This window comes from Myiozetetes cayanensis, unplaced genomic scaffold, assembly GCF_022539395.1.
Source record: "Myiozetetes cayanensis isolate MyiCay16 unplaced genomic scaffold, myiCay2020 scf10, whole genome shotgun sequence".
Lineage (NCBI taxonomy): Eukaryota > Metazoa > Chordata > Aves > Passeriformes > Tyrannidae > Myiozetetes > Myiozetetes cayanensis.
Window position 1 is genome coordinate 25,167,715 of NW_026086605.1, and position 11,207 is coordinate 25,178,921.

Genomic DNA, 11,207 nt, shown 5'->3' on the forward strand with positions numbered 1-11,207 from the left:
CACCTTACAAACCACAGCAGAAGGTCTTGTGCATTTTTACTGTGGGAAAATATGAAGGGTAAGTACAGAAAAATGAAGTTTAGAACTTTTTGTGATGGTTTACCTCTACACTGGTTGCCTTTCATGCCTTCACATGGAACATCTTTCAGCAAAGTGGCTTCAGCTCACCATTACAAATGCCACACCATGGATGTCAAAGGTACTGTTGTGTGCTTGTACCGTTGCCAAATTTCAGCTTTGCTATTATGTACTGCTTTTACCAAAAATATTTTTCCTATCCTTAAGCATTTTAATAAATGAATGCTACATTGAAATTACATTCAGCAAAAACTTATCCAGCTCTGTGGAGAATGAGGACACTACTTGAGCCAACTGAACTGGTTTTGTAATGTTATTTTTGAATTGGTGAAATTTCTGTTAAAAATACTGTGTTCATTTACAGTATTTGCACAGGAAAATCTAAAGCAAAATCAAACATACTGAGTCTGTGGGTCCCCCAAAACAGCTAGATTTTATAAAAAGTAAAAAATTGAAATTTAATTAGTATTTATGTATTTATTTTACATGTGCTGAATATGCACTTTGTTTACTACCCCTTCGAGTAGTACATATGGAATTATTGAACCTTCCCTCTGTATCTTTAGCTTGTTTTTACTTAGTTTGCTAATGTATTTTGAATCAAACACATGTCAGTGAGTAGAAGTTCAACTGCTGGTCTGTGTTCAACTTTGCTTTCTTAGATTGAGAGGAAAGGAGAATTAATTTTTTAAAAAGGTTAAAATGTTAGAAAGGGGTTATTATCTACCATTTTAAGAATAGAATACTGTCAAGTACATATTACTGCCAAAGAAACAGATGCAAATTGTTTTTCTGACCTGAAAGTAGGGATGTAAGGTGCTGTGAGAACCAGAGGGGTCTCTGTAGGCTCTGCAGAAGAAAATTCGTAGTGTAATGCCTATCATTTTGCCTCTGCTGTTAGCATGTATGTTTTGACTGTATCTATATCAAAATAGGGCAAACTGGGGGTGACAAATAGTGACATCCACAAAGAGGCACAGCACAAGAAAGGAGCATACTTTTCAGTCTGATTCTTTCTAGGTCACAAAAGACTTGCATGAAGATGTCAGTATCCTGCATCTGTTTTTCTATTTTGCCAGATGTCTTGAGGTGAGATAAGTGGATTCATTTAGCTAGGAAAAACCCCCACCACACTTATCTGTATTGTGTTTTTTATTGTGTTAGCAGAAAAATATCAGGCATCCCTTGGCAAACTGAGTGTTACTAAAAACTTCACTTGGCTTAAGATTACCTAAATATAGTAAAGAATTTAACAATATATTAGAAATAAAATCCTTTGTTTACCTTATTTTAAACTTTTCCACTTGATGAACTGAAAATATGAAAGTGCTGCAATTATGCCAAAATTATGATTCTCTTAAAAATCTTCTGAGAAGAACTGACAGTGACAACTAATATCCCCAGTAAAATGTTGTGGTTTGGCTTTGATTTGTGGTTAACTGTGGCTGTGGTGTCAGCTGGATGTGCAATTTGCAGAAGTACTTCCAGAATTGTAATTCATTTTCAGTTGTAGTAGGACAGTTTGAACAGGGTTCAGATTTGATTCGATTCTCTGTTTCAAAATACCTTTATCTTGTACTATTTCTGCAGTACTTCAATGATTCTCTTGTTCTCTCTGCCATTGTAGTTACTGTGATTGTAATTCTTTCACAAAGAATCGCTCTAGAAGGCCAATAAATAAATAATTCATACTATACCTCCTAAAGATCTGCTTTCTGGATGGCTTGAAGACTGTATGGTAGCAGGAGACTTTGGTTACATTGGGACATTTTTTAAAACTGACAGTCACACTTTTAACATGAATAATTGCTTTTGATCATAATAGCAGCCGGTCTGCAAGGACTAATAAATTCCACGGAGTTACCCAGAGATATAGCTTAGTCTCCTTGGAATCTATAATGCATTTTTAATCAGACTATTATGGCTCCATGATACCTGCATATTCCATTGAAAGCTTGAAAATCATTCAGTTATAACTCAGTAGAAATTGAAAGAGTCATGTATCCTGCCAGGTTTCTTAAACTTATATTTTTGGCTTGTAGTAATTCCCAAAGACTGGGGGGGAAAGTCTCATTGTCTTCTTTCAACCTGCTTCTCTAATCATCCAGTTTTCCTTACTGAATTATTTCTTATCGTAAATTCTTTGTTCCTTTATTTTTTTGCATGTAACAGTTTGGGTGCTTATTGTTTTGAAAGTCTATTTGGGAAGTAACAATCCAATCCAAGCGGTGGATAGTGTATAGAGTTATATCTGTGTTAGTGAGAGATTCATTTCGTTTTTAAAGGAGCATCAGTGGACCTTCCATGGCATCCACACTCTACACATTTTGAGCTTTTTCTCCTTAGGGCAAGATGTAGTCTTACCATCTAGCCCAAATGCCCATCAGCAGACAGAGCATGGATTTGTGTTTAGAGCATGCTATGTGTGCTCTGAAGTGTAAATAAAAACAAGTGAGGGAGAACAGCCCCAGTATTTATGACAGGAGTGTGTTCCTGGTCTGGACTAAAACATCAACTTAGATGTTCTCTAGGTGAGCCTGAGAGCAGAGCAGGAACTACACTGTTCCTCTGGCTTTCCTCCTTGCCCTTGAGAGAAGATGTAGTATATTTCTGTTTCTTTTATGTTGGTCCTGGGACTGAATGCAAATTCCTGCTTTTCCCCTTTCCATCCATTTAGGATGGACTATAGTAGTTCTCCCTCTTGTGTGTGTTTTGTTGCTGCTGTTGCTTTTGTTGTTGTTGGGTTTTTGTTCTGGCTTTTGTTTGTTTTGGCTTGTATTTGTTTGGGGGGGTTGTTTATTTGTTTGTTGGGGTTTCATTTGGTTTGTTGTTGTTGTTTTCTTCACCCAATTATACAACTTTTTATGCTTTCTCCTCTGTGGGGGTTTGAAAGAAGGCTCCCAACAGAGCATTTCTGTTCGCAACAGTTTCAAAACGGTAAGATGACCCTCCTGTGCTTTTGAAGAGCAGAGAATATTACATGAAAGCTTGCCATATTGGCATTTCAATAATCACAAAATGTTTTCATGCTGTGATAACCTGAATAGTTTGTCTTGTACCACTTTTATGTTTCTTTCATTATGTATCCCATTTATCCTTTCGGTGAGGCTTTTGTAAGGATTGATACCATGACTTGCGGCCCAGCGTAGTCACTTATTTGCTTGGAATGGAATCAAAACTATGTATTATTTGACACAGGACACAAAACAACCATTAAGTCAAAACTTTATCAGTGGTCTGGGCCAAGTTTCAACCATCAAAGGAAGAAAAGGCCTCTATATAATTCTTTTCAGACTCTAAAATAATGTTTTTCTTTAGTGACCCTCAACTGAATGATACTCTAGAATTACTAAGTACTTTATTGATATTAAATAAGGGTTAGTGCATCAATTTGATAGGTGTTATTAAAACCAACTCTGTAGGTATATAAACTTGGACCATCAAAATTATTTGACTGTGGGTAAATGTGAGCCCCTGGCAGGCAGAAACAGCCAAAGTTCTGGCCTCTAATTTCTACTGCTAAGCCACATTATAGGGACTCAGTGTGTGTGCTTTAACAGTGGGTATTCTTGAAATATATCCCCTTTCTCAAAAGAAATGTTTGGTATTTGAGATGAGAAGTCCTATACTGCCTTTTCATCTGAAATGAGAAAAAATCTCAGTTAAAAAAAAAATCCTAGTCAGCTAGTCTACTTCTAAAATTTATTTGCCCCACTGACTAAAAATTTGGACAGATGAAGAATATTTCTCCTTTATTTCACCGTTTTGTTTACCTTTGAGCTAGTTTCTGCCTTTTCTAATGAGCTAACTTGGCTACTAAAGCTGCTGGCATCCCCCAGGCCCAAGAGCAAGGCGGTCGTCTGAACCCTTCCCTTTACCCTGCTTTGCAACATGAATTTCAGGGGAATGGTTTCCACTGTTTATTGGAACTGGGATTAAGAACGGCTGTGTTTTGAGTGACAGAAGCTACTGGGGAACTATAAAAGCCTTCATTTAACTTATTCCTTTCTTTTCACACCACTCAGACAGTGTTGTAAAGTTGCACCACTGTTAAGAGTGAGAAACAGCCCCACCGCAAAGCAGTGACTTTTAAGAACCCGTCTGCCTTTTGGCACCTAGGCATTTGAGCTGGGATTGGCTTTAAACCTTAAACTCAGTCACTGCCTGTGGAATACTTGTGGGAAACAAAAATAATGCCTTTCTTGTTCCTCCCATGACAGTTATGTCTGTAACAGACACCTCGCTGCACAATGTCAGCTAACGCTGATATCCCTTCAAGCTAAACTGGTCACCAAGTGAAGGCAATGAAAACCCAAACCTTCAGCAATGGCTTCAGATCTCTGCAGCAATTTGGGTTTGTTTGGCCATGTGTGTGTTTGTGGCTTTTAAGTGCCTACCCAGGCCCTGAAGTTTCAAGCATAAGCTGGGAATTTATTACAAGCTTTGCACTTTAAACATTTTTTTTTTCACTTTAAGTACTACTGTTGCTGTTCAGCTTCTGCTCATTCCCCAATAGAGGTACAGGCTAAACTGGGATATTGGCGTTTCTGGAGGACGTTTTTCAGAACGAATGCAAACCAAAACCCAACAAAAACACCCTGTCTTGCAGCAAGTGCTTTGTTTGCAAACCACTTTTGCTGCATCTTGCCTGGAATGTCTTCTGCTCCCTTTTTATTGCTGGCTGGATGTGACAGACTCTCAGAATCACCTTTTCTAACAAGAGGAAGGCTCTGGGTCTGCCATAATCACTCCCACCATTCTGGCTCTACATGGAGTGCTTCCACCTCCTGGAAGGAGTCCAGCGTCTGCTCTGCAAACCACAGTGCATAGTTTTGAATGTTATAAATACTTTCTGAAAGATTTACTTTCTCAAATATACCTGTAGAAATGTTCAAGACTTAAGAGTTCTTACTGACATATGAAGCAAAGTTATTTGGTTTTGACTTTACACTTGATGCCAATTAACATTTTTCTTTAAAAAATCAAATTTTACATTATTTTATTTAATAGTACTAAGGTCTGTCTTTTTGCATAATAACATTTTAAATATTTATAGTGTATTTCAAGACAACACAGAATTTTCTTTTCCCCTTGATCACCCTTATTCCTCTACTCTTTAGATAAGAGTTCCTTTGTGTATTTATTCAGAACACATTCATTTCATGGCCCTCTTATCCTGTTTTCCAATTTTTAATAAATGTATCAATAATACAATTAATTGATATTTACTTATTCCAGTATTAATTTTATTTCCCCTGTTGAAGAATAGATTTATACTATTTCTTTCCTAGCAGGAATATGCATGGATGTCTCTAGTTACACGCATGTGTGCTCAAGGCTATTTATTTTCCTTGTTAATATTTGCGAGACAACTCTTCACAATGCCTTGTGAAAAAGCACATAAAACTCTATTGTTGCCTGTTCTGTTCACTTATTAGTGCAGTAAAATTGTTGAAGGAAGGAACAGATTTTCTTTAAAGAAACCACACTGCTTTGACTGAACAGCTATTGCTATTTATCTCAGTGTTGGACTATGCTGTCTTTAATAACTTTTCATTAGTTTCCCACTAAAATTTTTATGATTGTTAAAAAGGAATTATTTATTATAGACTATGATTAACTAGAACTTTTCAAGTATTGTACACTATAAATCTTTTGAGTTGAGGAACACGGAGAAAGAAGAGCTGGGGAGAGAGAAGGGGGTGGTGGTAAATGTTTCAATCACCACCGGATAAAAACTGGTCTTGGTTATTCTAAATTTAACAAAATTAAAGATATAGGATGCCAGCATTTATCTCATGATGCTTCATGAAACAATTAAAATTAAAAAATTTAAAGCAGCTACTAAATTTTAATATGCCATTTTAGGAGAGTTTTGGGATTTTTTTTTTTACGTGTTATTTCCTTCCTTTAAAATCTTACAAAGTTACCTTCTGCTTTGAAGCAGTATATTTTGAAATACCTGAATTTGCTGTGTCTTTCTTCACCACTGATTACTTTAGACCCAGTGATTCTGTTGGTTGCTCTATATGGACCATAAGTTAGTTTCCTGGAAGGCTTTTGGTGAGCTGTCTGTGGATAACATGGCTTTTTGATCCCAGCTTTCACCCGAAACAAAATATGGTATAAGTGTAATGGGCTGTGGCTCTTTTTTTTCTTTTTGGTAACTTCTGATTACATCAGATTCTGTGGAGAAATGATGTACAAATATGACTGGGGGAAAAAAAATGTTTCTAATTTTTGACAGAAAAAGAGTATCTCACCAGGGAAAAGTTTCTTTCATATTATTTTTCTTCTTTGATTATCTTGTCCAATATCTGACGCATCTTATTATATATTTGAGATTTAGCTCAAGCTAGATTGTCCTGCAAAACTTGTCCAAAACCTCTTGCATTAGCTGTTAACTTGGGGATCTCTAGAGATTCATAAGGGAATTCATTATTCACATGACTCTGCATGAACTAATGAATTTTTTTTCTTTGTGTGTCTTGAAAATAGTCACTCGTTAAAGCTCCTCAGTGCTACAAAAGCCTGAAATTTTAGCTATAGATTTGAAACATTGCTAAATTGCATAGCTGTTGAGATGAAGGGGGTAAGTTTAGTTAAGCGTTTTGAGCGTACATGTCAATGGAGGCTATGTCTGGGCAGAATAGCAAGCCATATATATTTATCCTTTGGGCAAGGATTGGCCACAATGCAGCCTATATAGACAGAGTCACAGCAGATTTTCTCCAGTCAGCAAACCACAAACCTTGGTGTTACTCTATAGGACCACACTTCTCCAGGGTGAAGAGGAAATCACGTAATTGTAACAATGTTTGTCACACAGCATCCATACAGCTGTATGACTGTAGCAAATGAATGCATGAGCACTTGTGTCTTGGCGTTCTGACCACTTGCTTTTCTTAAAATATCTGGTTTTACCCTTAGGTACAGTAGAAAATAGTCAATGAATGTCTACATTTAAATACTTTGGCCAGAAATGCTGTTAAGCACCCTCTGTAAAATATTTCTTGATGTAATACAAACCTCTTATGACTTGCTGATGTCTTCTTTATCTAAGAAAGAAGAAATTTCTCTTACTTTTTACCTTGCTGTAGAAATACAAGTTACTTATATTCATAAGCAAAAACAGGGTGAGTATAAATCAGTAGTTATATATGTTAAGAACTGAATTTTGGTGTCACTACTCTTACAGTGGGCCTCTGACAAATGATTGTCAGTGTTCCTAAATGACTGCAATAAAAAAAGAAATCCCTTTGCTCCTCTGCAGGGTGTTTTAAGCATTTTGTGTTAGTAAAGCCTGCTGTTTTGAATGAGTTTCATATCAAGACCAGAAAATATGTGACCTGACTTGATTAGTTTTGCAGCAAGTCAGACTTTGGGAATTGTTAGTGTTATCTTCTTTGCACCTGGGATAACTAATCTGCAGGGAAAAGGCTATCTTTACCTATTTCAGAAGATTGTTATAACTCTAGATGTGTTACTGTCTGTAGATAAATGTGAGATCTTGTAGGAACACTTTTAGAAGTTTGAGTTTTCACAACTGATGTTTTGGCCATTTTCCCACTTATTATTCAGTGACCAAACTTCTCTTCTTTAGGGAATTTATTTTCACTGCTGCACCTACCAATCTTTTCTTCCTCCCACTGCCCCAAAGAGCTTGACAAACTGAGAAATTTTAAACCTTTCAGCAGCTGAAATATCTTCTTGGAAATGAAACTTTGAAAAGTATGTTGCTGCTTGGATTAAGAAGGGCTGCATTGTTGCTTAGAGAGCTCCCATAAAAGCTGTGTGGAAGCATCTCATAGCAAACAATGGATACTGGGAGGGAAATTAACAGTGATCCATTGATTTCTTACTACACTTCTGAACTGTTTGTCTGTTTTCAGCTTGTAAATAGTGAATCAATACACAGCAAAGTCTTGATCTCATAGAATGATTGCTGGTATGCAGCAGCATATCTTGTGGTGAGGAAAATAAAGGGGACTTGGGAAGAGCTGTATTCCTATTACTTGTTCAGTCACTGAACTGCTCTATGGCATTAGAAAACCCCCTTCCCTTCTTTTTGTTGACTTCCTTTGTCCATTCTGATATTTGGTTAGATGGTGTGGACATTTTATCGAAGGACTATACTCTGTTCTCTGTTTTGCCAAGCTCAGCACAAGGCCTGCCTGGATAGTCTGGTTACATCTTTAGAGATCCATCTCCCGTGTCCATTACTGTAGTCCTATAGGTCAGTTTCTAAGAGCAGAAATGATCATATTATGTAGTTAGTTTGGTGCTGATAGGATATACAAAATTTACCATTCTCCTTCTTGCCTTGAACCTGTAGCTATTTCTCTCTCTTGCACTTTGCTTTATGATGAAGAGTAAAGTTATGCAGTGCTTCTATAGTTTAAATTTTCCTCCCTACCTTGTGGCCGGACACAAAGAGTTCAAATAAGATTAAGTGTTTGGGAAGACCAAACATAAAACCTGTCACTGAGAACATTCCAGTTTTAAATCAACTTTATATCTACAGTGCCTAAAAGTCATAGGCAAAATGCTGTTGTATATTATCAGGTACACTGTTAACAGTGTGACTGGACAGGCTTGGAGTGAAACAGGACAGCTTTTGGTACCTCCCTTCAGGTCAGAGTTGTTGTCAGTTAGCTCCAGCTATGCCATGTGGCTTGCAAATACTTCTTTTTTAAGAAAGAGCCAACTTAGCTGGGGGATTTTTCTCATGTGCAGTACATGCAGCAGATATTTCCTAGTGGGATCATGATTTGGAAAATATGTGATATGAAAAGCAGGGAAATAGGTTTTCTTCACTGTTACATTGGTTACAGTGCAGAGGAATAGGAGGAAAAAATAAATTGCTCTTTTGAATATTTACAGATAAATCCTTGGCTTGACAAGTGTTGCTGAGTATTTTTGTGGTGTTTGAAAACAAAAATCTGTGGTGAAGATCACAAAAAAGTCAGAAGTGCTCCTTGAAAAAAAAAAAAACCCAAATAAAAACCCACAGTCAACAAATAAAAGAATCGAGGTTGGAAATAGAAACTAGAAAAATATGATGATCAAAAGAAAAAGGGAATGCTATGTACTGTACCCAGAAAACACAGATGTTTGCCTTTTGGTAGTCGAATGTAGGTGTTCAGGAGGTGGCCATCACCCATATATCTCTTTCTTGCCACTCATATGGCTCTTAAATTTCTTAGAGAAGATTAGTGAAGAAGTTTCATGATAGAATCTTTCCTAGTTCCAACTTCATATTCTTAATTTTTTTAAATTTTATTTTGCTCTGTCTCTGCAGTAATATGTAGCTTTGTGAAGGCACAGAAGACCTGGTGATTAAGCATTTGATAGTGTGTTTTCTCATGAGTGTTTTTTGGTGTGTTTTATCAATGTGTAGGTTTATTCCCATTCAATATACTCAATTTTTGTTGAAATAGACTACAAAAGAAAAAAAATCCCTGTTAAATCACAGTCAGTTGTCTACAAAAAGACTTAACTAATTACTTGGCTACTAAGCCCTACAGACATGGCTGGGACATGGCTCACTTCCCTTGGGCTTGCATTTTAGTACTAGGTTTAACTGTTTTGTTGTGTGTGTTCATATTTCTTGCCTTCTACTGGTGTGAAGTAGCAACTTCATTAAAAATATACTTGATATTACTACATATCTTAGTGGATAAGAGGATTTTCTGTAGAAAAGTGAACAAAAGCCTCCATCTCAAAATGTTGTGAAGGTCTAACCCTTCACAGAATTTAAAGCTGGAAGAGAGTATGGAAATACTCATTCTGATCAGTCCTAGTAAGCAAGATATTCTGCCAAGAATTGTATAATCTTTCTAATATCTTTGGCTAAAAATATCTTCTTGACCTGAAAAACACCTCTGCAACAGACAGGGTATCAACTCCAATGTTTAGTCACTCTCTGGATTAAAATTGTCCTTAGCTGTTAGTTATCAGTTTGGGGGAGGGGTGTTTCTCTTTTTTTCCCCTGCCAAATACCCTGCCACAATCCAGGCAAAGAGGGATTTTTTAATTACATAATGCTTTATTTCTATGGAGGCTCTTTTGTTCCCTAATCATATTGCCTTTTTATTTTGTTAGGCTAAATAGTTTGAGGCCATTTATTACTAAGTAAAAAATTATTTCAAAAGCTTTTTTATTTTAGTTTCTGAGGTGTTTCCTTTCTGTTACCCTAGCTGGAGACTAGTTCACACTTCTCTAAGCTGTCTGAGTGGATATCCATAGAAGTAGGACTTTGCCTAGATCTTCTAACTATTATCAGAGGTAATTTGTTTGGTTTTTGTGGAGTATTTAACTGGTTGGGACAGGAATACTGGCAAATTTAATGCAGGGGGAAAACATGGTACCACAGCTGTGCAAACAGTGCTAAGACGTTCTGCATACCCTCTCCTCACTGATTTGTGTCCCCACCCCTCTCCATGTGGTCAGAGAAGATGTGCAGAAAATAGATACACTTCTCATGAGGTTTATTATGGGCATAAGTTATTAATGATTGTTTAAAGAGCACACTGAGACTCATTCTGTTACAGCCCTCAGGGCATCAGCGGTAGTTTGAGTGTCCAAGAGGATTCTCAACTATGATCAGCACGACACATACCAGTAGGTGTATCTTCAACAGAGGAACTGCCATGGGGCTATTTTTAGTGTAAGTATCAGATGTCCTAGGATGGAAAATTGTAGAGCTCTGTTCCAAAAGATCCTACAAAGCCAGACAGGATGACCTCAAAAATATATGTAGATTTTTAAGACTGTAGCAACCATGAATGCATCCTCTGAAAGATGAAGGGGAATTTTTGCTAGTTTGCATGAGAGAGAGGGAGGTGCCTTCCTTAAACTGTGGTAAATCATGAATTCTTTAAATTTGTTTCCCAGGTTGTTTCTTTTTCTCATAGTTCACAGGGTCAAGTCCTAGTATCTTCCTAATTTACACCTGCGTCATGTAATCCCCTACCTATTTTAAGCCTTGGCTGTACAGACTGAGCTGGTTCATTACTGCCACGTAGAGTTCAGTGCCAGCTACTGAATGTTTTTTATTAAAATTTATACAGTCAGTGGTAATCAACAGATCCTTACACAGGACTGCACTCACTAAACATGCAAATAAA